This window comes from Lygodium microphyllum, unplaced genomic scaffold (assembly GCF_053477565.2).
Source record: "Lygodium microphyllum isolate KBCC unplaced genomic scaffold, Lygodium_microphyllum_v1.1.10 scaffold_148, whole genome shotgun sequence".
Classification (NCBI taxonomy): Eukaryota; Viridiplantae; Streptophyta; class Polypodiopsida; order Schizaeales; family Lygodiaceae; genus Lygodium; species Lygodium microphyllum.
Genome location: NW_028229631.1, coordinates 67,471 through 94,980, shown reverse-complemented (window position 1 = coordinate 94,980; position 27,510 = coordinate 67,471). Strand labels below are relative to the sequence as shown.

Sequence of the window (27,510 nt, the reverse complement as noted above, 5' to 3'; positions counted from 1 at the left end):
TTATAGGCAACTTCCCTCTTATTATATAGGCCTATGGAGGGGCAGCAACACCCCAACATGCATTTAGAACACAAGCATTTATAGAGGGAAAGTGCACCCTAATGGATTCAAGCACACTTACTAGGTCAAAATAGGGTAGAGTGGCCAATTGGGAAATGGATGGATTCAAGCACCCTTACTAGCCTGTCCAAATAGGGTAGAGTGGCCAATTGGGAAAAGGGTGCGAACATGCACCTCAGGGATAGTAATGTGAAAAAACAAAAGGGAATATGTTGAGCATCTTGCTCAATAAAAGGTGTCGTATTTCTGGCTCCCATACAACCCGCTACCTTCAGAAACCCTTGGATTTACATTAGTAGGCTCATTCAATTCCCCTTTATGTCATCTATTTACTCATGCATTCAAACTCGAAAAACAAAAATCAAACATGCAAGATACCCTTAAAAAGATATCTTCTTCATGAGGTGTATCACAATTAGCTCATGTGTCAACCTTATTGGTCCCTTCATCTCCAATTAAACTAGCCTCACATCTTTTCATATTTAACAATACACATCTAGGTAAGAGTCAAATAACAGTTTGTCTACCTTTGTCTACCTCTACCAATTCAAATGGCCTAAAAATTAAATAAAAGCTTTAGATTCATGCCACCTTAGAATGTTACTCATTCTAGCAACATCCATCCCCATTCAATATGACTACTTTTTTGTTGCATAGAGTTTATATTTTGAATTGATTCCATTCCACAAAGAATGTTCACAAAGGAAAATCAATTACTTATTGTAAATGTTCTCTATTTATTCTCAAGTGTACTAATATTATAAGTATAACATGACAAAAAGCAGCTAGAAAGTAATCGAAATATGCCCACTATTCATGAGAGGCATGAATAGTGGGCATATTCTACAAATATACCTATATCATGATAAAAAGTAGCTACAAAGTAACCAAAATATGCCCACTCTTCATATGAGTCATGAAAGTTGCTTGGGAATTATTAAATCCAAAAAACATTACCAAGCTTATCATGTTGATTATAAAGCTAATAAGATAAGAATCTTTAGGCACACCACAAGTTGTACTTGTAATCATACGATAGCCCTAATAAAATTATGTCATTATCAAGTAAATTGGTCAAAATTTCCTCTTTGTGGTAGTAGGAATTTTTTAAAATAAATCTATTTGTTATGTTATGTAAGAAAATGCACAAGCGAAAGAAGAGTTCTTCATCCACACATAGCCTCATAAAGATCCAAGCACGTTTTACTTGCATTTGCCAACTCATTCGCAACATTGATCATCGAGTCACACTTGAACCTAGCCTGCGCCTATAACCTAGACCATTTAACTACATCCCTTCATTGGGTACCCACTCATACAAGTTCATTACAACAAATGAAGCTCATTTTGACACTAGGTTATGATAGCTCTAGGAAAAATTGTGTGCCATTGGTATTAACTTCAAAACAGACGTCAAAATCTTCATCATAATATTCATCTCAGTATATACCAATGTGCATACCAATATATATTTTGACATGTATTTTGAGGCTTATTTTGGTGTTGTGAAATATATAACAACAGTCATTCAATGCATAAGTCGATGCTGGTACAAAAATGCCTATAGTTGAAACTTTTCCTTTATTTACTTGTTTCTACAACATTTGGCACCCAAGCATGCAATACCTCAAGGTAAGTAATATTCTTTCTTGAATTTTTATGCATCTTTTATTCTTTTACTTGCCTCTCTCTTCCACATGCATACAGAAAAGAAAGATAAAACATGGGTACAAGGTTTCTATATGTTTTTTTTCATCTTTTTCTTACTTTTGATGAAAGTGATAGAGAGGAGGGAGAAATTAGTGAAATAAAACAATGTCAATTTCGTACATATATATATTATTTCTTTTTTCTCCTTGTTGTCATGAAATTGGTATGAGAGAAGAAATTTAGGAAAATTCATGTCCAATCTCTTATTGAAATCCCCTTCTCAATCTCTTATTGAAACCCCTTCTCAAATATAAACTTGTAGGTTTTGATTGATTTGGTGGTAGTTTCTGCTTCAGCTACTATTTGCTAATTGTTATCATTGCATCTCCTTCACTCTTGAGAGCCAGTTTGGTAGTATAGCTCCTTGATCATTCCTTGTGTTTTCTCCTCCCTCTTGGGGCTATCCTCCAGCATTGAGGGTCTAGGAAGGCTACGTCCTACCTTTTTGGTTTGATTCCTAGTCATTATACTCCGATGGATGGGACCATAGTCCTCATCTAAGGACTCAATATTGAATATGCTTAGAGGTAGAATGGGATGATTGCCTCACTTGTTGATGTTTGTTGTTTCAAGTAACTAGGAAATAAGTGTGTGATGCCATGCATATGGCATCTTGCCTCTAGTTTATTAACATATCTTTCTTTTAGACTCTTGCATTTGGGTATCAAGCTAATATTTGCTTGGGTTGTTGACCAGGCTCTATTGGTGGGCTTAAAATCCATGTGGAATTGATGTTTATCCAAGGCACAACAATTCTCTACTCCGATTGGAGTAGGCAAAGCTAATGTTATTCCCTTAGCATAAGCTTTATTGTATTGATCAAGATTATTAGCATAAGGGTTGGAATACATAAGTCATCTAGGATCATGACACATAGTTGCATCATGATCATAGCTCCATAGACTCTATTACATGGCTCAGGTCTTTCAAATGAAAAATGATTACTGCCATAGGGAATGCAATAAATGTTGCATCTCTTGGGCTTCTCCCAACTTCACATTAAGTTCCCTTTGATACTAAGCTTGCAAGTGCTCAAGAATGTGATTGATCCTCTAATTCTCCAACCTAGATAGCTACGTCTGATGTAATGAAACTATCAATAAGGTCACAAATCAAATGTATGGAAGTTTTTCTTAGAAGCTCTTTGCTTGTAGAAGACACTTTTGGATATATATCTGATTATGTACATGGTCAAGTGTAGAAATATCTTATAATTTCTTGTCTTTTAGTCGTTACATGGCTAAATATGTTTAGCTCTTTAAAAGCATTAGTAGACTCAAATTTGGACCTAATTTTTTCCTTTGTTTCTCTTAGCTTCCATGCTTGTATTTGTACCCTTTTCCTCTCTCGAGCTTCTTTATTTAATTTGATCCATTTTTTACTTTCCCTTAACTCTTTTTTTGATATTCTTTATTGCATTTTTATGTATCTTTTATTCTTTTACTTGCTTGTTTCTTCCACGTGCATACACAAAAGAAAGACGAAACATGGGTACAAGGTTTCTATATGTTTCTTTTCATATTTTCCTTACTTTTGATGAAAGTGATAGAGAGGAGGGAGAAAATAGTGAAACAAGACAATGTAGGTTTCCTACATATATTTTATTTCTTTTTTCTCCTTTTTGTCATGAAAATGGTATGAGAGAAGAGATTTAGCAAAATTCATGTCCAATCTCTTATTGGAATCCCCTTCTCAAATATAAACAATGAAGTTGTAATGGAGATGGGGCTTGATGTCTAATATAAGTGTAATGATTGCCATTGTATTAGTGCAAGTGATATTTAAGCAAGGTTGCATATGCATGTAAGATGTTAAACTTCATGCTCTTCATTGAGCTTATGTCAAGTATGTAGCTTTCCTTTTATTTTATTTGTTTTCTTGTAATTGTATATAGAATGAAATATTCCTTTAAGGTTTGATTTAGGAAGCTATGTTCTATTCTTGTATGCAAATATGTAGGAATACAGGTAGAAATGAGAAATTTGTTTATATGAAAAAATCATTTGAAAACTAGAAATTGTATGCCCAAGAGTTTAGGATTAAATACAAAAATGATAGAAAATTTTATATAAAAGAAGATTAAGAGTAAAGAGAGAGCATGTAGGATTGAATGTGTATTCCATGAGAATATATACTAGAAGTCTATTAGATCTTGGAAACTTAGATATGAGTTTTTGTTTGGGGTACTCCCCCACTTTTACACTTTTAGGTTTTGATTGATCTTGTGGTATTTTTTGCTTCAACTACTATTTGCTAATTGTTGTCATTACATCTCCTTCACTCTTGAGAGCCACTTTGGTAGTATATCTCCTTGATCATTCCTTATGTTTTCTCCTCTCCCTATTGGGGCTATCCTTCAACATTGAGGGTCTAGGAAGGCTACATCCTACCTTTTTGGTTTGATTCCTAGTCATTATACTCAGTTGATGGGAGCCATAGTCCTAATCTAAGGACTCAATATTGAATATGCTTAGAGGCAAAAAGGGATGATTGCCTCACTTATTGATGTTTGTTGCTTCAAATAATTCAAAAATTAGTGTGTGATGCCATGTATACGGCATCTTGCCTCTAGTTTATTAACATATCTTTCTTTTAGACTCTTGCATTTGGGTATGAAGCTAATATTTTCTTGGGTTGAGGACCACAATGCCAACAAGATACCTCTTCTCTATATTGGTGGACTTGAAATCCATGTGGAATTGATGTTTATCCTAGGCACAACAAGTCTCTACTCAATTGGAGTAGGCAAAGCTAATGGTATTCCCTTAGCATAAGCTTTATTGTATTGATCAAGATTATTACCATAAGGATTGGAATACAAAAGTCATCTAGGAGCATGAAACACGATTACATCATGATCATAACTCCATAAAATACATGGCTTAGGTCTTTCAAATGAAAAATGATTACTGCCATAGGGAATACAATAAATATTGCAACTTGGGCTTCTCCCAACTTTACATTAAGTTTCCTTTGATACTAAACTTGCAAGTACTCAAGAATATGATTGATCTTTTGATTCTCTGACCTAGATAGCTATGTCTGACTAATGAAACTATTAGTAAGGTTAGAAATCAAAGGTATGGAAGTTTGTCTTAGAAGCTCTTCACTTTGTAGGAGACGCTTTTGGATCTATATGTGATTATGTACATGGTCAAGTGTAGGAATATCTTATAATTTCTTGCCTTTCAGTCCTGACACGGCTAGATATGTTTAGCTCTTTAAAAGTACTAGTAGTCTCAAATTTTGACCTCATTTTTTCATTTGTTTCTCTTAGCTTCCATCCTTATGCTTGTACCCTTTTCCTCTCTCGGGATTATTTATTTAGTTCAATCCATTGTCCACTTTTCCTTAACTATTTTGGTGCTTGAGTTATAGTCCTTTTAACCCCATTTATCTCTTATTCAATAGTTTCTCAATGAGATGTAGGTATATGCATTTTCATTTTGAAGGTCTATTTTCCAAGAGTATCTTTGGAATGACGTTTCATAAGTTTCCTATCCTAATTAGCAACTTTCCTCTAATGATTTCTACTCAAATGCACTTAAGATAAGACTCTCTAATAATTTTAAAGCACAACTACACACTTTCAACTAGGTACAATAAACACTTATAAACTTCAAGTCATCAATCACTTCAAGCATCCATGGATAGCTCATGAAGGTTATGATTTCTAGTTATTCAAGGACTACTATCAAAGATTTCCTATGCTTGCAACTAATGTTTAGGACTAGAAAAGTGTCAAAGAAGGACCAATGGAGATGATTTTTTAATCCAATCGAGGTGATTAGCTGGTGGTTGTAGGTAGTTGGTGTCAATCCAACCTTTGGGATCTTGTAGTTTGTTATAGTGCTTGGTATAATCAAGATTTTTTTTGGCTTAGGTTGCTCTCAAACTAGATAGATAGATTGGAAGCTAGAGTCAATCCCATGAGATGGGTCAAAATACCTGTCCAATTACTTAAGGTGATCCTCAAATCCACTCAATGTGATTGAGAAACTGACTCCTATCCTCTAGGTAGGGTCTACTTTTAAGCTTTAATAATTCAAGGTGGTGTTAGGTATAGTTCGGTCTACTCTATGCTAGATAACTCTTAATTTGGTCACTTAGCACGATTGAGAACTTGCCTCTTGACTACATCGATTACTACTTTCAAGATCTAATATCATAGAATTCTGGTGTTCATAGAATTGTATTGTCTATAATCTAGTCTAACTAGAGTCAATTGGTGGTCAAATTAGATAAGAGGTGTGGACTTGTGGACACTTTCTCGTAAACTAGGTCAAAGAGTCTTATAGCCACCAAGGCGTTCATGGACTCATTCAATGTGATCCAAAATCTATTTATTGCACATTGGCTATATTTTGTGTGTAAGACATTATAGGGAGAATATAAACTATCCAAAAGCAAAAAATATTGAAAATTTGGGCACTATGCAAGTTCTAAGATAGTTCCACAAGGAAGGTCATTTAGCCAACATGGTCATGAAAATGAGTCAATGTGATTGAAAATTTGACTCTCAGAACTAGCTACGAGTGTACTAATGGAGTCAAGCCTATAGTACACACTATCTAGTATGCTTAGACTTAGACGATGCTTGATGTATATCCTTGAGACAATCTCACCAAATGGGTCCTAACAAGTCTTCTAAGTCCAATAAGGGTTGTGGAACTACTCAATGTGATCCAAAAATGGTCTCCTCTCAATCTAAATTTTGTTTAGGTAGTCTAAGTATGTAAGGTAATATTCAAGGTGGTGTAGGTGATCTCAAATAAAAAAACTCTCGATTGGGCACTCAAAGTATTTCAAAGAAAACTCCATGAAGTTGGTCCTAAGCTCTCTCATGAGATTGACAATATTGACCCTATCTAATGGGATTTCCTGATCTCTCATCTAGACATTTAGAACTCTTGTGAACTAGTCAATTGATATGATAGTTACACTCTAAGTAATCTCAGATCAATGTAGAAGCTATATATATGTGCTAGAGGTGATTTCTTGGTCTACCGTGATGGGTTCACTGAGCTAAGTTGATTCATGATTCAAAGCTTAAAGCATCTAGAATCAAGAACTTGACATATTCAACTAAGTTAAGATCCCTAAAACTGGTCTTGGTTGAAGAATGACTTGGCTATGTCATATCAATCTTTGTAAGTTCAAATTGGATATTCATCTATGTCTAAGGATCAATCAAGGTGATATTTGAGCTCGAAAGTGATAATTTGGCTATACACTTAGTATCTAGTGAATAAAAAAGGTGAGGGTCAGGGGTTGCAACGAAATTTTCATGACAATATTCATCAATCTATGGACAAAATGCAACTAATTGAGATAATGCTATCTTTGGTGTGGTTATTTTAAATTGATGTAGTTGATGATTCCAAGATGTATGATGTTATAAAGATGATTCAATGAGAAAATAGAGGTGTTTTTAATGCAATCATGGTGATTCATCAACAAGCAAGATCTAGATGCAATCAAACTTGCTCAATACAATAATTTCCAAACAAGTAGATCAACCATATCAACCAATTTTTCTATCTTGATCCAAGTTTCTCATAGATATTCAATGTTTAGAGCATACATGTTGAAGGGAGATGATGTTTGAGAAATTTTGTTTGTAGATAGGGATCCCACAACAACCTAAATTTCTCAAATCCTTCTTTTCCACTTTCCAACTATAGTCATGGTGATTCCTATTACAATCATGATGGTTTTGTGGGTTTGGATATTAATATCCTACACTCTCTCAACCTATGCTACAATTGTGTATGCAAAGAAATCATGTTGCATGCAACTAATGACCTTAAAGAGTTTCAAACTCCTTTTTAAATTAGCCTTTCTGATTCAAAGTGATGATGTGGTAGTTGAGGTGATTTTGGGACTTTTGCTCCAAATCTGGCTCCATACCTATTTCCGTCATTGTCATATTTCCCAACAATCTCAACCAATGCCTATAGGGCTTGTATCAATAGTGATAATAATGGGACTTCCACTTGCATAATTAACTTTCCTCAAGGTAGATGCAGTCTTCAGCAATTTCTTTAGATTTTTCATAGCAATGCCCATAAAGTGAGGAATCCAAATAAGATGGAACACATAGGCTCCCAAAAATCTACTCATCTGTGAAAGTGAAGAGCAAGTCTCTTCCATCCTATCAATAGCATCCACTTTTGCTCGAAATAGCCTTCTACCGTATGGAATACACATGTGTCCCACAATCAAAACCAAATTCATCCCAAAGATTAACTTCTATGAAAGAGTCAAATTCACATTTCCAACCTAGTTAAGAGCTTTTCAAGGTCTATATTGTGCTATGCACAAATCTCCTACATCCCTACTCATTCAATTCTTAATTTGTATCCTCTTCTATGCACCCTTTTCTTAACACATTATCCAAAAAAGGCATTTTAAGATGTGGCATGTAATCTCACAATACTTTATTCATTGCATTCATCATGTGAGCAATAGAATTCATTGTCCCCTTGTGGTAAAGTGCGCATCTGCACTTATCCCAATGGTATCTTTATAGTAATGAGATTGTTGCCTCTCGAGGTGAGGGTCACCTCAAAAACTGTATGTGTAGCACATGCAATCAAGAGAATTATTTTATTTAGAAAAACTTACAGGATTATATTTATAGAAGGGATTTTTCAATTAAAAATTCAAAAAATACCTACATTTAAAGGAAAAGGGGTAATTTTATTACCTTGCAACATATCAGGAAAGGATATTTTCTAATATCCCTTGAACACACATGATATAAAGGGTTCACATATAGTGACCCCCCCTTGAGTTCATTGCTTTTGATTTCCAACTAGAAATTATCATAATCATAGTATAAGTCACACAAAGAGTATATATCAAACACCTTTGCAAACTCATCCACAGTATGATCTACTCCTATATTCCTACTAGTCACTTTCTTAACCAACTTTATATCCTGAATGAACCTCAATGTACCATTTTTCTTAGGTATTATAAACAACCTATTTGAATAAGGGGCTATAGAAAGCTCCAAAATCCTCAACTTAATCTTCTCATTCAATCGATCAATAAGCTTAGACAAATGTGCCTTCAACACAAGAATTGGACGTAAGTTCCATGGTACATGCGGTATAGTGAAAATGCCATAGATACAACAATACGTGGATCCACATAGCCAATCTCATGTGACTAAAATGAAAAATCTCTTCCATAGCTAGATAGCATATCCACAAAGCATTGGTTCTCTATATGTAAAAGAAAGTCAATCCTTTCAAAAAACATATAGAACTTCTTGTTGAAAATCCAATAAAATTTATAGAAAAAACACTTATATGTGTGATATAAGGCAAGAGCTTTTTCCATCATGCACCATGGTGTTCAAATTTACAATCTTACCTATCACAACCTAGTTTACAAGAATCTCTAAACTCTTTCACATTAGGTGGCAAAGGATAATCCCTCAACATATTTATTCCTTGCAGGATTCACACAAATAGTAAGGAACTATATAGCTCATTTGCCATCACAGCTTCTAATCCTTGCATATGTCAAACCATCATCTAAACCTTCTCAATAGATTTACTATATCTAAACCCTCTATATCACATGCATTTAAGGCCTATTTAAAAATATCCTTATATATGAATTTCTTAGCAATAAAACACACCCCTTTTTCATTCAATTTGTGAATGAATATTTTGTATGGCACTCTTCTGTATGTAAAAAGTACACAAAAATGGTATTGTAAAAATCCCTTCTTTTGAACCCATGTGATATGCTTAGATATTTTTGAGTGGCCCACCTCCCCCCTTGAATAAACCTTTGTCTCCATGCATATAGCAATGCTATATGGATATCCATGGATGATAGGATAGGAAGAGGGGTGCTACACAAATAAGTGCTCATCATGTTGGATATTCCCAATAGTCACCTTTATAGTAGGACAAGTTAATACAAATCCCCATGAGCATTATTAGTAGCCCACACCCTCCATCCATGCTTTATATCCACTATGTTGAGAATCAGTCAATCACACCCTGTGTATGCCCCTTTATATGGAACAACTAGGCTAGGAAGATGTAGTTTATTCTAGGAAGAGAGACCAAATCCCATATGGACAATGGATGTAAAGTGCTACCAAGCTACTCTATAAAATGATGTACTTGACTATCATTTACACACAATATATGACAATGCAATAGTACTTGTCTCTTTCTGTCAAGTATCTGTGTCATTGTCTCCTTACACAAGAATGTCTTTATTAGTCCAAGCTTCCATCTTGGAACCTAATTCACTTGTGTAACAGTTGGTCTTCAGTCCTTGATCAATGGCATCATGAGTTCAATCTATGCCTACAAGCTGCCATAGCCATGCTCTAGATCCGCATCTTTGACATGGTATCAGAGCCCAGTTGGGCATGGCCTTGCCTCTCCAACCTCTCGTGGTTCCTCTCAATATCTGCCCAATTTCTCATCAATATCACCATCATCATCTAAGCATTCCTTACTCAATAAGGACTTCGCAACCACCACTGAGAAAGACCTCTGCTACTCCCTTCTACAAGCTCCTCCCATGGAGGACGACACAAGAAACCCTCCCCAAGACTTCCACAAGGTCCCCCATCCATATTCTTACTCCTTAAGGCCGCCTGCATCCTTTTCATCCTCGTCTCCTCAGCCTTCTCCATGCTCCTATTTATGGCCCCCCTACCTCTTCCTCCTCCACCTTTACAGCATCCACCACAGCCGCCGCGCCGCCTTGTTCTTCTTCGATCACTGGCTTGCCATCTGGCCCTACTTCTTCAAGAAGGTTAATAGCGCCAAGGTCATCGTCTCTGGTCAACGTGTGCCCCTTGGCAAACACGTCATTGTACTCTACAATCACCACACCGAGGTCGATTGGATGTACATTTGGAGCCTCGTGCTACGCAAGGGTCGGATCAATTAACAACCACTCTCAACATTTGGCAACTGGTCAGTCTATATCTACCAGCAATTTAATGGATGGTTCTAGTTATGTTGGTTAGCCTAGCAATGTGTGTGGCATGCCCTCAGATTCATACCCTTGCACAACAGATGTGATTGTCCCTCCTAGCTATGATGACAGAAATACTACCAGAGGATCATATCATGGAAACCCTTAGGCTGTTGTAGTTTATGGCATTTAGTTAGGCTTTGACAGATTCCCTCAAGTTGTGGTTAAGAGTAGCTTGTGCAATGCCTCGGGGGATCACTCATGAATATATGTATATATAACATGAGTTCAAAATAAGGGTTTTTTATAACACCATTTTTATAAAATTTTTATATACAGAAGGGTATCATATAAAGGGGTTACTTACAGATTGAATAGAAAAGGGTTGTGTTTTATACAAGAAAAATTCACAGATTAGGATATTTATAAATAGGCCATGAACGCACGTTATATAGAGAATATATATATAGTGAACCCCCCGAGCGCAATGCTCCTATCTTTGGATGGGCATTCTATATGCTCGAGTTTCTGCTCATTGACTGGAAATTGTCGATGGATGAAGTGGTATTTTAGAATTCCCTTCAAACGTTTAAGGGTCCCAAGGATCCTCTATGGTGGCTGGTCATCTTCCCGGAAGGCACAGATTACACGGAGGAGAAATGCTTATCAAGTCAAAAATTTGCAAAGGATAATGGCTTGCCCAAGTTAAATCATGTTCTTTTACCTCAAACAAAGGGCTGCTATGCATGTTTATGTCATCTCCTCAACTCCATTCATGCAGGGAAAAATAAAGTTGTGAGCATTCAAGTCCCATCCATGTTTCTATTAGGAGATTTTGAAGACACTCGAGATGCTTTGGTCATCGTGCAAAAATCAAAGATAGTGATGTCTTTGCTTGAGGGGGACATAGACATGAACATGAAGATCAGTACAAGAAAAGTCCACCATAAACATGAAGACCAAAAGACCACACCATTCAAAGCTGAAGAAGAAGAACCAAATATGAAAGACAAGAAGATTTTCCATCCTAACAAAGAGAATTTTTATGCTGAAAAAGACCACAAGGACCTATCGGTCCTTGTCTCTCATTTTCTGTTTTGAAAAAGCATTGTAAATGTCTTAATGTTCCTTTCATAAGCATTATAAACTCCTCATGTAGCCTATGCATGATAGCCTCTACACACTAAATGAGCCCTTGTAACATTCCCCTAGATGTCTGCCATGTTTGGGCACTACCCACACTTATCCTTTTCTACAACAACCTCTGGATGCTTCACCTATTTGTGGCATGCCCACACTTAGCAAGATTCTACTCATGACAGCCTATGTACACTTAGTGCTTTTCACAGTTGTGATTGAGGAGGGGTGTTGAGAATCTATCATTCACACCCTGTGTATGCCCCTTTGTATGGAAAAACTAGGCTAGGAAGATGCAATTTATTCTAGGAAGAGAGACCGAATCCCATATGCACAATGGATGTAAAGTGCTACCAAGCTACTCTATAAAATGATGTACTTGACTATCACTTACACACAATATATGACAATGCAATAATACTTGTCTCTTTTTGTCAAGTAATTGTGTCATTGTCTCCTTACACAAGAATATCTTTACGAGTCCAAGCTTCCATCTTGGAACCTAATTCACTTGTGTAACAGTTGGTCTTCAATCCTTGGTCAATGGCATCATGAGTTCAATCTATGCCTACAAGCCGCCATAGACATGCTCTACATCCGCATCTTTGACACACTAGCCATCTACTATTATCATACAAACTTTCCACCATAGTATTGATTTTAAATCCATGATCAATAAGAGCAATGCAAGGTATTTCAAGATCTCCAACTTTCACCATCATCTCAATGATCGCTCTAGCCTTATGATTTCATGTATAATGGCTTCTAAGTATAACACATATATCATCTTCATCACTGTGATGCATCTAATGCACTGATGTATGGCTACAAACCACTGCATTTTCAACTTTAAAAACTTCTCTTTTACCATCAACGATTGCATTTTTAGCATAAAAAGTTAAGTTCAAAACCTTCATCATGATCATGTTGTACTTGAATACCCTACAATCTTAGCTCTTCTTCTCCCTAAACCATAGCATGTGTTCGATCCCCAACAAACTTCCATTTTCTCTTAATGATATCAATTATCTCTTCATGGAATCCTCTCTTGGCAATGCCAACAATCTCTCCTAGGGTAAATTCCACTTTACTATTCAAGATGCATTCTTTCATGACCTTTTCCAAGTTAGTGACAATTTATATATCCCATTACAATTTATAGTGTGGTTATTTTCCCTTTGGTTTAGCATTTTCTTGTCTTTTTTCTTTTGAAACATCATCCATAGAATGCTTAGCTAACAAGATATGGAGTCTACCACTTCCCTTACCTACTATTTTTTACGTTCTTATATTTTCATAATCTCTCTTTCTCGTTTCTTTCACAATAGCCTCTATGTTTTGAGACATGGCAAGTTCCTGCATATACAAAAAAGAAATCCACTAGAGCATTCCAACCTACTTTTCCTGAATATTCTTTTCTTCCTCACTTAATTCTATTCTAGGAAATTTTCCCTTTTCTACAGTATGCATAGCATGTGTCTAGATTTCCATCTTCTTACCAAGACTAGATATAAAATTAGGATCTTTTCCAATATGTAAATCAAAGATAGCAGCTTCAACTACAATATATGTATTCTTTATCCATGTCATCGACTAGTTTTTGCATTCCATCCTTTCCAAATTTGGGTTAATTGGTAATCTTGTCTTGTGCAAATGAATCTTTCCATTCTTCAATAAAATTAAATTTTTATCTAATGCATATTTGTACATTTCATAATCTCTAGACTCATGCTTAGTGCTATCACACTAGATACATCTTTGTACAAAGCCTTCTTGCAGGTATATGGTCAAGAAGACTATAGGTATCACATCTTTGCTCCACTTGGTGATAGTAGAAGTCTTCAACCATTAGTCTACCTCTAACAATTTTGTTATGCCACTTATCCTTCTTTGCTCTCTCTGTCCATTACATGGCTTTGGTGCATTTTAGAAGGCAGAAGTTCTCGGTGGCCTCAGCTACCTTCATTTTGCAAAGTTATCCCCAACAAACAACATTTCACAAAATATCTAAGGATTTGCTTCACATGCATTATTAGGCTAACGTCTTCACTCATTCGCATAGTATTCATACTATTATTTTTCATCCCATCCCCCTTTGGAGCTCTCAAGAGAACACTAAGAAAATAGGGATCTTACTACAAGAAAATCTATCTTATATGCATCAACAAGATTGTTTTCATCCTTAATGTAACCACAATAAGAAAAAGAACACTAGGCACAACAAATCTTCACAAGTCTTCATGCAACATCATATAAAGAATCTCCCACAACTTTATCTTTAATCAAATTGATCACATTCTTAATATTCTTCTTAAAATCCATCAAAGAACCACAAAAACACAAAAGAATGCTTCACTTTGAATGGAATTTCATCACATAGTATTCATATTCAATGTCTTCATAGTCTTCTCTCAATCTCTCATATAAATATAATGTTTTTTAACATAGAAATGATTATTTCTCACACTTTGTCTCTCTCACACGTATCCTCACTAAATAGTACATTGGAATTACAATCAATAATCCTCAATAACCATCTCTTGTTCATGGATACCCCTCCCAAGAGGTATGTATGATATAAAGCCACTACAGTGTCCCTTGAGAGCTCACTACTGTCTCACTGTCACTATAGTCTTCACTTTCAAGTCTTCTTCTACTACTCTGAGCTATTTTGAGCTTGCGTTCTTCCTCTTCCAAGATTACAAAACATTACCAAGCTAAACATCCATCCCATAGAACATTCACAGAGCAAATAGAACAAAAATAGAAGAGAGATAGATGCTCTACAGAAGCTCAATAGAGGGTCAACAAAAACCATAAAAATCATACAAATTAAACCAAAACCACTTCAAACCATCCAAAACCATTCAACATATTCTCAATCAATCTTGAAAAGACTTATTCACAGTCTCAACTTCACCAATAGAAAGAAAACAATCAAAACATAGGCAAAACAGACCATAACAGAACCAAACAGACTCATCACCCATCAAAACATTAAATCTCAGCCAAAACCCATCATGACTCTCCTAAAGATATCAAACTATTGCAAAACACCCTCATATCAACCAAAAACCATCAAAAAATCAACAAAAAATAGTGAAAAATACAATCATTTCAATAGTCAATATATCCCCACACTTAGTTAGGGAGCATCCTTGTGACCTTAAAAAAGGAGAATAGAAGCTCAAAATACTAGCTCATCACTTTATCTTCATCAGCAATCAGCAATCATCCAATGATAGACAACAATCCATCGCAATTCCATCCATTCTTTAAAATAACCTAGATCTAGCAAACAAATTAACAAAAGGAAAACACCTTAAAGTATAGATCAATCCTTAGTATGACAAACTAGAACCAAACAAATTAGTAAAGGATATAAGATTTTTCTGCATTGCAGCACATAACATCCAGACAATCTTTAACTTCAACCTCCAACTAGCTTTGATCAGCTTTAGCTTCAATCTTCTTCAACAACAACTTCATTGGGTCCTCGTGACAAGGATAATATACTCACAACACACATATCACAAAATATAGAACACAACACCCCCAAATACATAACTCAATATAGTCTAAATGGCATCAGTCCCCAAAAATGGAGAGCTAAAAAGAAGGAGAACTTCCATTAAAGAGATGATACATCCAAAGACTACGCTACTGCTATGCAAGATGAAGATATTTCTTCTTAATCTTCATGCTAAGCTTGAGACATTCTAGGGTTTTTCTTTCATCCAAAAAATGAATAGGTACATTCTAAAGGAAGAACAGACAACACATCCTTTCCAACAAGATAATGAATTTGGTAAGAAACGCCTATAAGAAGTAGTAGAGCACATCCATCTCAGCAAAAAAATCACATTCTCATTAGGATTTATTGTCAAATTTAGAATGGTCTTCGAAGTGTTGAGATTGGACTCTTGATGCATGAAGGTAAAACACCAATAGAAATGTGTAGTGAGACATACAGAAGCATCTTCATACTGAGTATTCACACGAGCAAATTGAAGATATGAGTTCAAACATCTTGAAGAAGTCTCCTAGGACCCAGGAATGAGAGGCCAATTAAATATGGGTCCTGTCTCACAGAATCATGTAAAGTCTACTGCCATCGGAGAATGTCATTATCAAATCCAAGACTATGCAATACATACTGAGGTGGAATATTGATATATTCCGTAGGAGGTGGAATAGGAATGAAGGTAGAACATTGAAGAGGTGGATATGGTAGATCATAGAAAGATGGAAAGTATAAAGATAATGATGTTGGAAATGGAGGAATGATACTAAAAAGGCTTTAAGTGATTCTGAACAAAAGTTGAAAGGAATAGGAGGAACAACAAGAGAAGGATTTGTAGGAGGAGAAGAGGTAGTAGGACCAGCAAATAAAAGGGCAGGGAGTAAAAATGGGAATATGAGGGGATGAAGCAGGGGTAAAAGATAAAAGAGGAATGGAATCAAGATTAGTGGTAAGAATATGAATATAAGAAGAAAGGTTAGTAGCAATGAGGGAATAGAAAATAAGATCACCAGTATAAATAGAACAATGGAATTTAAAATTCTGGAAGAAGTAAACAAGGGATTATCAACAATGTGTTGCAACACCTTAGCACATAATTGTTGGATATCAGACTTGTAAAAAGCACTCTGTTGTTGACAGTGTGGACCCATGACAACATCATCCAAAGGAGGATGTCAATCAACTCCTCTACACCATGATATGCGCTGATGAAATTGCATACCATCCACAAGATTGTATGGAAGCTCACGCTCAACCACCAAGACCCACGGACCGCTTATTGCTTCAAGTGTTTCAAGCAAGAAAAAATGGCTATCTCTCACCTAGCTGACGTGCCTTCAATCCTATGGGGGTGTAGTGAGCTTACCTTGATGCCCAAACAAGTAGCCTCCTCCCTCAAGCAACCTGGTAGCTCAACGGTTTGAGATGCAAGCTCAAGAAACCTCAAGCCTCCACCTTTAAACTCCATCCTCCATAGCCACACATGAGACAAGTGAAGAGAAGAGAAGAGAAGAAGAGAGGAGATGATGGAGAGCTTCTTCTCCTTGATACAAGACATGTCATAGACAAGGATCACATAGCCAAAAGGAAGCAGAGAAAAATTGAGGAAGCCCAAGTCAAAAAGTGAATGAAGAAGCTCATTCTACCCAGGCAGTAAAAGTGTAGGAGAAGGCAAGCTAAAAAAAAACATGGGGAGACCATTGAATATTCTAGCAAGGTGCTCCCAAGGATGAAGGAAGCATCAAAGATTCTAGTAAGGTACTCAAAAAGAACATGGGAAAGCACCAAATGTTCTAGCAAGGTTCTCTCAAGGATGAGGGAGAACCTCTGAGAGCTCTTGCAAGGAAAGTGCAAGGCGCAATGTAATTCATTTTATAAGAGCGCCAACCTCCCTCTTGTGCAAGTTGTAAGGTCTAAATGGACATGGGTGAAGGGATAAGGCAACTAGAAGGGAATGGAGAAATAGGACCTTGGCAAGATGCCTGGTCACGTAAAAAAGGGGATGGGTGCCCAAGGGATTTAGGGTTTTGTATATAAACTCAAAAGTGAATGAAAAGCTCATTCTTTTGGTGTGTGGCAAAAGTAATCTCTTCTTCTCTCCTTATTTCTTTCTTGTGTGTGTGTGCTTGAGAGAGGGAGTGTGAGAGTGTAGGAGTGAGTGTGTGAGGGTGAGGGATCAAGGAGAACAAGCTCTCCATCATCTCCTCTCTTCTTCTCTTCTCTTGTCTTGCGTGCAGCTATGGAGGATGGAGCTTGAACGATACCAGGAGGCATATTCCACGGTGGATTCTGTGATATTCCATGGTGGATTCTGTGATTATATTTATTTTTCGAGGCTCGTATACAAGGTGGATTCCTTGTGCGAGAAGTTGACGAGGACACCTGTCTTTTTTGGGCATCATATTAATTTAATATGCACGTGGGTGATTCCATAGCGAGTGATTCTGTAAAATACATATTAACGAAAATTTGCGAGTTTAGAGTGCGCACTTGAATTAAATTAAGGTTACGACAAAGTTCTAACCTATTTAATTATTTTATAGCTAAAGACTACTAGGTATTCACTTTTGTTGGGTTTTATTTAATTATGTTCTAACAATTGTGAATGTTTCAATTGATGTGTAGAGCAGGCAATGATGGCGTTGGGTAGCATCGGGTGATGACGTAAATCCAAATGCCTAGACGAATTACTATTTTTGATGGGCGCACATCTTATCACTAAAGACATGGCACCAATATTTATTTAGGCACGATTATTTATTAAAGCGCTTAACAAAAAAATTATTATCTTGTATGCACATAGGCGCTCGATTAAATATTTCATTATTTGATATTTATATTTGTACACATCTGACTCTTGGACACCCAAACGTCTTACTCTATAATTGGGCAAAACCAAACACAAAAGCAAAAGCATGCTATTTGTAAAGTGGGATATTTTTTAGCTTAAAGATAAATAAATCTATAAATGCATGCCTTGTGAAGTGCTCACACAAGGCATGGGGGAAGATTGCACCCAATTTGTCTTTTTGGTCTCATGTTGTGTAAATTCGATTTTGCTTTTATGAAGGTTGTAAAGTTCTTTGTTCTTGGGAACCTTTCGGCATTTGCTACTTATGCATACAACATCCGATCTGTGCACCAATGGTATCAGAGCAAAGCTGAGATCAAGAGCTTCCAATCACTTATCATCTCACGCTATTGCAGCACGTAGAGTTGAAGGTCACCATAGGGGTTTGGCAAGAAAACTGGACAAGATAGATGGAGATGTATCTTCAAGAGATAAGTAGATTCAAGTGATTGTTTATGGGTTCAAGAGGAACTTTTCAACCTTCAGTTTTCCATATACTTTGGCTTATCTTGGAAAGACAAATTCATTCATAAGAGGGTTGGATAAATGGGTTAAGATCTTGAACTTATGATCACAATGATAGATTATTTGCAAAAAGAGAAGTCTAACTTCAATTGATACAAGAAGAGTCTTGCCCTTCCTTGCATATGAATATAGCTGCCTATTTCATCCTAGGCATGAAGAAGATCTTCAAGACACTTTCTCTTTTCAACTTATTAGTACAATGAAGATAGAGGTTCAAGATAAAGACTGCCTATATCAACCTCTGAATGATTCAAGGTTATGGAACTAGCTTCAGGTTGCTAGTTTTTCATTAAAAGATCATGAGATTCATGACTTAGAACAACGTAACACGAATAAAGCAACTACAAAAAAGCTTCAACCTATGGAATGAATGTTATGGACAGCCAAGATTAATTCCAAAGCATGGCAAGAAATCACCAAAAGACTTCTTTCAAAACCACCCTTGAATGAAGAGCAAGCAAGATACTATGTAGAGGGAATTCCAAATCTAGTTTGTACTTGCAATGATTGTAGGCTGAAGGAGAATCTGTGTTTACATGTTTTAGCCATAAAATACCTTTTTCTAGGTTGAGAAGAAGAGGCCAAAAGTATCATATAAAAGCGCCAAAAGATGTCTTGGAAGCTTCCTTACAAAGAGTATAGCTTGTAGTCACTCATGAGAACCAAGAACAGCTCATGTTTTACCAAGATTAAAGAAGAGGGTCTCAAATAAAGCTTCAGCCCATGAATACCCTATTTTGGGCTGTAAGAATAATCCAAGATGACACAAATAATCTCCAAAAGAGTACTATCAATGCCTTTCAAGGCAAGAGTGATAAGATGCAACAATTACACGTGAAAGTAGAGCATATTCTCTTCATAAACCATAAGAATAGAAATGGAGCATCAAATATACATGATTCAGCCCAAAAAAGAGAGTGTTGGGCTACATATGTCAGTCCAAAATCAAAGCTTTATGTCTTCCAAAGATCTCTTCTTGATAGAGAAGAGAGACTACATCAAGAGGTAGGTACATAAGGCATTTCCCTTCTCTTCTTCTTCACAGATACATATACCACTTGAACCATGCAAGCAGTGCTTTGTAAAACAAAGATTCAGCCCATGAAAGACCAAGCTTGGGCTGATAAGTACAGCCCATAATCCTTGATAATCTAGATCAAGAAGTGGAACAAGAAGCTCACTTGATAGGAGAGATTTGCTACTCCATAGACATAGACACAAACAATGTTCAAAGCTTTCTTCTTTCTTCTTCCATGAGCATGAATCCCCTGAATGGCCCTGTTTCCCTCCTCTTTATACATATTTACCCTATTTCTCATAGCCAAGAGTGGCCTTCCATTTTCGTCAATGCATAGGAAGAGAGGTACTTACATGTCAAGTAGAGTCCTCTTAAGTTGCTTGTGGTTGCATGGGACCTCCTCCTTTGTGTGGTAGCTTGGACTCCTCCATCCATGGCACCATGAATTGCCCAAAAATTGTGGTGGAATAAATAGACTGATCCTCCTCTACAACAAGCTTAATACACAAAGGTTTTAAAGTCTCATTAGTCATGTTAAGTCATTTATGCAATGTCATGTGTGCACTAGGTTGACCAAATACACTTTGGAGAATTATAAGAAGCTTAAGAGATGGGGTTTTCCATTTGAGCTTAGTGACAAAGAAGCTTACAAGGCATAATCAAAGGGCTAGAGTTCCAACAACCCAATCTCACATCATGTTTTATGCTTGGTGATTTACATGACTTATTGCAGCTTGTGGTCAAAGAAGCAAAGTAGAGTGTGTTTTAACTTCAAGGTAGTCATGACATTGTATTTATTCAAGGTGGGAACATATGACTCAAGGCAAAAATGTCAAGAATCGAGTGATGGGAGATTTGCTTGAGCTGTTGTGCCAAACACACACTGTATACACAAGAGGAAGCTCACTCAAGAACACCAAAAGAGAGATGGAGGCCAAAACATTTTCTTGCTGGTTTTTTCTTCTTCTTCCACACAGTATACAATGTACACAAAGTATAGATAAGATACAACATAAAGGAAAGTGGCCTACTAAGTCACACAGTGCATAACTGACTACACTAATCGACTGGCACTATGTCTTTGCCAGCTGTAGGTAGGTGTAACAAACTAAATATAATAAGTGATAAGTCAGTGGCCATGTGAGACCACCAACATGCTAAGTGTAGACGTGCAGACCCATCTAGCCAGGTGGTCCATCATCAATGTCCGCACGTGTTGAGCTTGCCATCTCAACACTCCTCCTCAAGCTCAACTCTATCTTTGCAACTCCAAGTAAGCTTCGAAACTTTCGAAGCTTCCTCTGCACCCAATGTCTTTGTGAAAATGTCAGCTATCTGATCCTATATGCTGACATATACCAAGTCAATCTCTCCTGCAAGTACCTTCTCTCTCACAAAGTAGTAGTGCACCTCAATGTGTTTTGTCGTAGCATGGAACACTGGATTCCTAGCTAGCTATATGCTACTCATGTTGTCACAATGAATGACAATTGGACCATCTCCCTGCACATCCAAATCACCTAATAACTTTTGCAGCCATACCACCTCACATGCTGCCATAGCAGCACCTCTATACTCAGCCTCTGTACTCAATAAACCAACTGTAGGTTGCTTTTTCCTGCTCCATGTAACTGTTGCACTACCAAGGAAAAACATGAATCCACTCGTAGATCTTCTGTGTGACATGCTACTAGCCCAATCTGCATCTGTGTATCCAAAGTCCTGTATGTCCTTACCCGCCTCATAAAAAAGTCCATAATGTAAGGTGGACTTTACATACGTCAATATATGTCTAACTGCATCCAAATGAGGCTTTCTAGGCATCTGCATAAACTGACTGGCAAGGCCAGTAGCATAGCTCAAGTCTGGCCTTGTGATAGTCATGTAAATCAAACTCCCTACTATCCTCCTGAACATAGTAGGGTCTTCTATCTCATCCCCAACATCAACACTCAACTTCACTTTTTGCTCCAATGGTACTGAAAGAGGCTTACATGCTATCATACCATACTTGGATAACATATCCAAGCCATAATGCCTTTGGAACAGCCATATACTATCATCACATCTGATCATCTCAATACCAAGAAACTATCTCAGCTAACCCAAATCTTTCATCTCAAACTTCTTCTTCAAGAAGTCCTTAACTTCAGCAATCCCATTGTCACTGTCACTTGTAATAATCAAGTCATCCACATAGATGACCATGATGACCAAACCTGCATCTCCCTTTCTCACAAAAAGTTAGTGACCAGCATCAAAAATACAAAATCCAATATTGATAAGATACTCTCCAATCTTGTCAGACCATGCTCTAGGTGCTTGCTTCAGCCCATAGAGCGCCTTCTTTAGCTTGCACACATATGTGGGATGCTCTAAATCCTCATAACCTGCTGGCTGCTCCATATACACTTCTTCTTGCAATTCACCATGCAAGAAGGCATTCTTAACATCCATTTGCTACAAACTCCAATCTTTGGCTGCTGCCAAGGCAATCACACACCTAACAGTTACCATCCTAGCAACTGGATTGAACGTCTCTTTATAATCTATGCCAAATGTTTGAGCATAGCCTTTTACAACCAGCCTAGCCTTATACCTGCTAACTGAACTATCTGCATTATGCTTGACTTTGTAAACCCACTTACAGCCAATAGCTTTCTTATCCTTAGGTAAGGGTACCAAATCCCAAGTCTTATTGGCTTCTAATGCAGCCATCTCCTCATCCATTGCTGCATCCCGATGAGCATGACCAATAGCATCCTCAAAACAGGTGGGCTCAACATCCTCAACTAGTTTCACCATATAAGCATAATGGTGAGCTACATAACCTTCAAAACCAAATCTTTTAACACGGTATCTGACCCTGCTAGTTTTGTGTACCACCGGATCACTCAATGGAGCCTTTTCATTACTATGAGCTCTCTATACACCTGGCATCCTGACTGAAGGAATGCCAAGCTCATCATCCAAACTCTCCGAACCACTAGAATCTCCATCAAATCCAATGACTAGTAGATGTATCATTACCATCCAACACTTTCTACTTTCCTTTGTCCTTCCCTATAACACTTATAGATCGACCTGAAGATGTGGGGCTACTTCTTAGTCTCCCAGACCAAGGGCTCACTGTAGGTGTAGTACCAGATGATGTTTCTGGTCCACTAAGACTCTGTGATTCTTGTTTATCTTTCTACACCTAGTTGTCGAGATCATTATCATCATCCAAAACATCACTAGCAGGTGTATACCAACTTCCCATCTCATCAAAGATAACATCCTTTCACACTCTGAACTCACCTATGATAGGGTTATAATAGCGATACTCTTTTTGCTCTAAAGAGTATCCAATAAAAACACATTTTTCTTCCTTTGGATAAAGCTTCTTCTGTAGCTCATTTGGCACATGAAGGTATGCAACATAGCTAAATACCTTCAAGTGTGATACATCAGGCTTCTTGCCAGTAAAGCATTCTTCAGGAGTCATCCCATGAACTGCAGCTGTGGGAGTTCTGTTCATAATGTAGACAACAATATGGACAACTTCAGACAAAAAATGTTTGGGCATATTCTTTTCAGCCATTAATGCCCGTGCAACTTCTGCAATATGCTTGTTTTTTCATTCTGCAACACCATTTTACTGTGGGATATACCTGCAAGTAAATTGCCTCTTTATCCCATGAGTCCTCAAGAAGACACTGAACTCATTAGAGATGTACTCTCCCCCTCCATCTGATCTCAAGCACTTTACTTTTAAGCCTATTTCTGTTTCAACAGCTGCCTTAAAAGATTTGAAGTGCTCAAACATATCACTTTTTTCCTTCATGAAGTATACCCATAACTTCCTTGAATAGTCATCAATAAATGTGACAAAGTATTTGTTGCCACTAAGTGGTACATTCTGTGTAGGCTCCCAAACATCTGTATGCACTACATCAAGTATTTTTCTACTCACTTCTCTATCATGCGAGAAGGGTTGTCTTGCCTGCTTACCAAACTAGCATGCTTCACAGACTTTATGCAATTCTACAACTCTAAAAGAAGGCAACCCTGTAACCAATCCTCTGGATTGCATTAATTTTAGCCTTTGCATTTACATGTCCAATACGTTTATGCCATATTTCAATATCCGTAACTACTCCTTTTCCTTTAGCATACATAGCAGCATCCATTGCAAGAATTCCAGCATCTAAAGTGAACATTCGGCCAACTCTACTTCCTTTTGCGACCAACCTGCACTTATCATTAAAGTCTTCTACAAAACAACCTTTTGCATTGAATCGGACCTGCAACCCCTGCTCTATCATTTGGCCAACAGACACTAGATTCTTTGTAATTGAAGGCACATGTAATAAATTTGTCAGACTCTTTGTCTGACCATCATACAAGGACAAGGAAACCTTTCCAATGTTTGAAATTGGGTGGCATGAATCATCACCCGTCTGCACATAACCTGGGTTTTGTAAGTCCTGCATCTCTCCAAACCATTTAACATGATTGGTCATATGATTAGATGCACCTGAGTTGACATACCATACATCATCATGTGTCCTCTTTCCTGTAACTGCATTCATCATATGCTGCATAACAAACATACACTCATTTTTTTCTTCATTCTGTTGTGAAGACGATGCATAGTTTCCTTGTTGCAATTTACCACTGCGAATATCATCCTTCTTTGCATAGCAATGGACAGAGCCTTCTTGCAAACACCTCAAAAATTATAGATTTGCAATCTATAACCTGCACCCCCACCTTCGGTCAATACATCCGAAATCACAATGTACCTTGAAACTGTCTGCAACCTTGCGACTCTAAAACGGGGCCTGAAACGGCTTCATACACCCAAAACAACTGCGGGCTTTCCCTAAAGGGCTTATCTATAGAATGTATAGTGATCTGCTCGCACACCAAATCTCACAGCAATTTGAGATTTTTGCTCGACCCTGCTTCCGGTGCCTCCACATGCACTATCCAAGAAAGAGAGTGGAAGAATGGGAGAGCTGTAAAATATTACACGGTGCAACAAACAGAATCTAAGAAAGAGATAGAGAGTACACAACAGATAAGAGGAGAATCAGTAAATTATTTAACTCCAAACAACTGATACAAAGATGGCTCTGTCCACCCGTGCGCTTCCACTGTGTGAAGCTTAGATGGCAATCTAGACAGAATATAGGTGAAGAGCTTAAGACTAGCTGGAATAACAACTCTGACTGGGTGAAAGATGAGTGTCAGATGGCTGCGAAGGGGTTTAGCTTTTATAGCTCGCGAAGGTCGTTAGGTCGGCCTGTTGACCCCGACCTACCATATGAGCCTCCACTAGTCGGCCAGGGAATATTCTAGGGAATATTCCCTTTACCATCAGGCCGGGTGCGTTGCCCCCAGACCCCCGCCAGGGGGGCCGCTGGCCCCCCTGGGACCCCCCAGCCAAGGGCCGCTTCTACGGCCCTCGGACCCCACAATAGGGGCCCCTTTTAACTCCCTTACACTGCAACTCGATGCAATGCGCCTCGAGTTGCTACCAGCTTAACCACTCCGTCTAACCCAAAGATTAGACCCACAACAGTCACCTTTTTGCCATCCTGTCACATAGACCTCATCTGATATACAAGTCAAGACTCAACCAATGTCCGGGCTCACATTTGGCTTCTCCTCATAATGGGGGCCTTACAACTTTGAGCACCATGGATCATTGGTAGCACCTAATGAGGGTGGGGCATTGATCATATCTAACACCCCCCCTCAATGTCCACCCATAGGTGAACTATCTCCTTGGCCCAATGCCAAGTCTCTGAAGATGAACTTGAAGCAAATCCTTCGTAAGTGCTTTGGTAAAGATATTTGCTCCATTCTCCTCTGTTGGACAGTAGACCAATTCCACTATCCCATCCTCCATCAAATCACGCACATAGTGATACTGGATCTCTATATGTTTAGTGCGTGCATGAAACACTGGATTTTTGGCAATGGCGATGCAACTCTGATTGTCACATCTCAGCACAGTTGGTTCTTCATCCTGCACTCCCATATGCCATAGAATCCTTCTCAACCATACGGCCTCACATGTAGCAAAACAAGCTGCCTTGTACTCTGCTTTAGTAGAAGACAATGCCACTGTTGGTTGCTTCTTACTAATCCAAGAGAAAATTCTTGAACCCAAAGGGAAACAATAACGAGAAACTGACTTCCTGGAATCAATGTCTCCTGCCCAATCTGAGTCACAGTTCCCCACAAGAGAGGTTCCGAAACTGTATGTGATACCATAGTCAAGAGTTTTCTTCAAGTATCTGAGCACCCGCATCCCAGCCTTCCAATGACTCTCATGAGGTTTGTTTGAGAACCTGCTCAAAACACCAACAGCAAAACTGATATCTGGTCTGGTGTTACACAAGTAGATCAGACTGCCGACCAACCTCCTATACCTCCCAATATCTGCTAGTGCTGATGTATCCTCGATGGATAACTTTGCATTCACCTCCATAGGTGTAGCTATCTCCTTGCACTCGGTCATGCCAAATGCCTTCAAGATCTCCCATGCATACTTCTTCTGAGAGATGAAGATCTTTCCTGGCTCTTGCCAGACTTCAATCCCCAAACAATAGTGCAGCAAGCCCAAGTCTGTCATTTCAAACTCAGAACTCAAAGCCTTTCGAGTTTGGTTGATCATATCTTCATAGTCACCTGTAATAAGAAGGTCGTCCACATATAGGACAATCACTACAGACTTTTTACCATCCCTGTAAACATACAAGTTAGCATCTGAGGCACATCTTTGAAGTTTAGGTTTAAAAAGAACCTATCTATCCGCTGGTACCATGCTCTGGGGGCTTGTTTCAGCCCATACAATGCCTTCTTCAGTTTACACACTTTGTTCTCAGAATGGGGGGCCTCAAACCCTGGTGGCTGAGCCACGTACACCTCCTCCTTGAGGTCACCATTTAAGAATGCTAACTTAACATCCATTTGGTACACTGGCCACTTCTTGTGGGCAGCCACTGCAAGTACCATGCGAATAGTGGTCATTCTGGCAGTTGGGGCAAATGACTCTTGAAAATCAAACCCTTCAACTTGTGAAAATCCTTGGGCAACCAGTCTAGCTTTGTACTTTTCTAAGGTACCATAAGCCTTGTACTTTACCTTCCAGATCCACTTGGTGCCAATAACCTTCCGCTTTGCTGGTCGATCCACTAGCTCCCAAGTGTTATTCTTCATTATGCTATCATACTCCGCCTGCATAGCAGCCTTCCATGATGGATCTGCAAGTGCTTCTTCTAAGTCAATTGGCTCCTTTACTTCTCTCATAATCTCAACCATCAAGGCCATATTGACTATGTGAGCAGAAGCCCTCCTTTGCTCCTCTATTCTCTGAGACCTCCTTGGTCCGTCTGCCTTCTCCTCAATAGATGCAGGCATAGGATTATTGTGGTCATAGAGCTACTTCACCCAGCGCGGCAATAGCTTTTCCGGTGGGGTGATGTCAGGTTGGTGAACTTTTTCCTCATCATCTGAAGATGATGCTTCCTCCTCCTTAAGGATAGGGATAGCTCTCGGGACAGGTTCATAGTGGACTACTTCTTCGCTTGATGATAAAGTGGAAGAACTTGCCTTCTCCTCCTCCATTGTATGCGGCTCCTCCTTGAACACCACATCACGGCTCGCGATGATCTTCTTTGCCTCTTGGTCATATAATTTGTAAGCCTTCTGCTCATCACTATAACCCAA

The 27,510-nt window shown here is 38.1% G+C and overlaps 1 pseudogene; it reads left to right on the top strand.

Moving 5' to 3' along the window:
- The first annotated feature begins 3,257 nt into the window (after positions 1–3,257).
- LOC148008412 (putative 1-acyl-sn-glycerol-3-phosphate acyltransferase 5) overlaps positions 3,258–27,510 on the top strand; it is a 47,887-nt pseudogene continuing 23,634 nt past the window's right edge.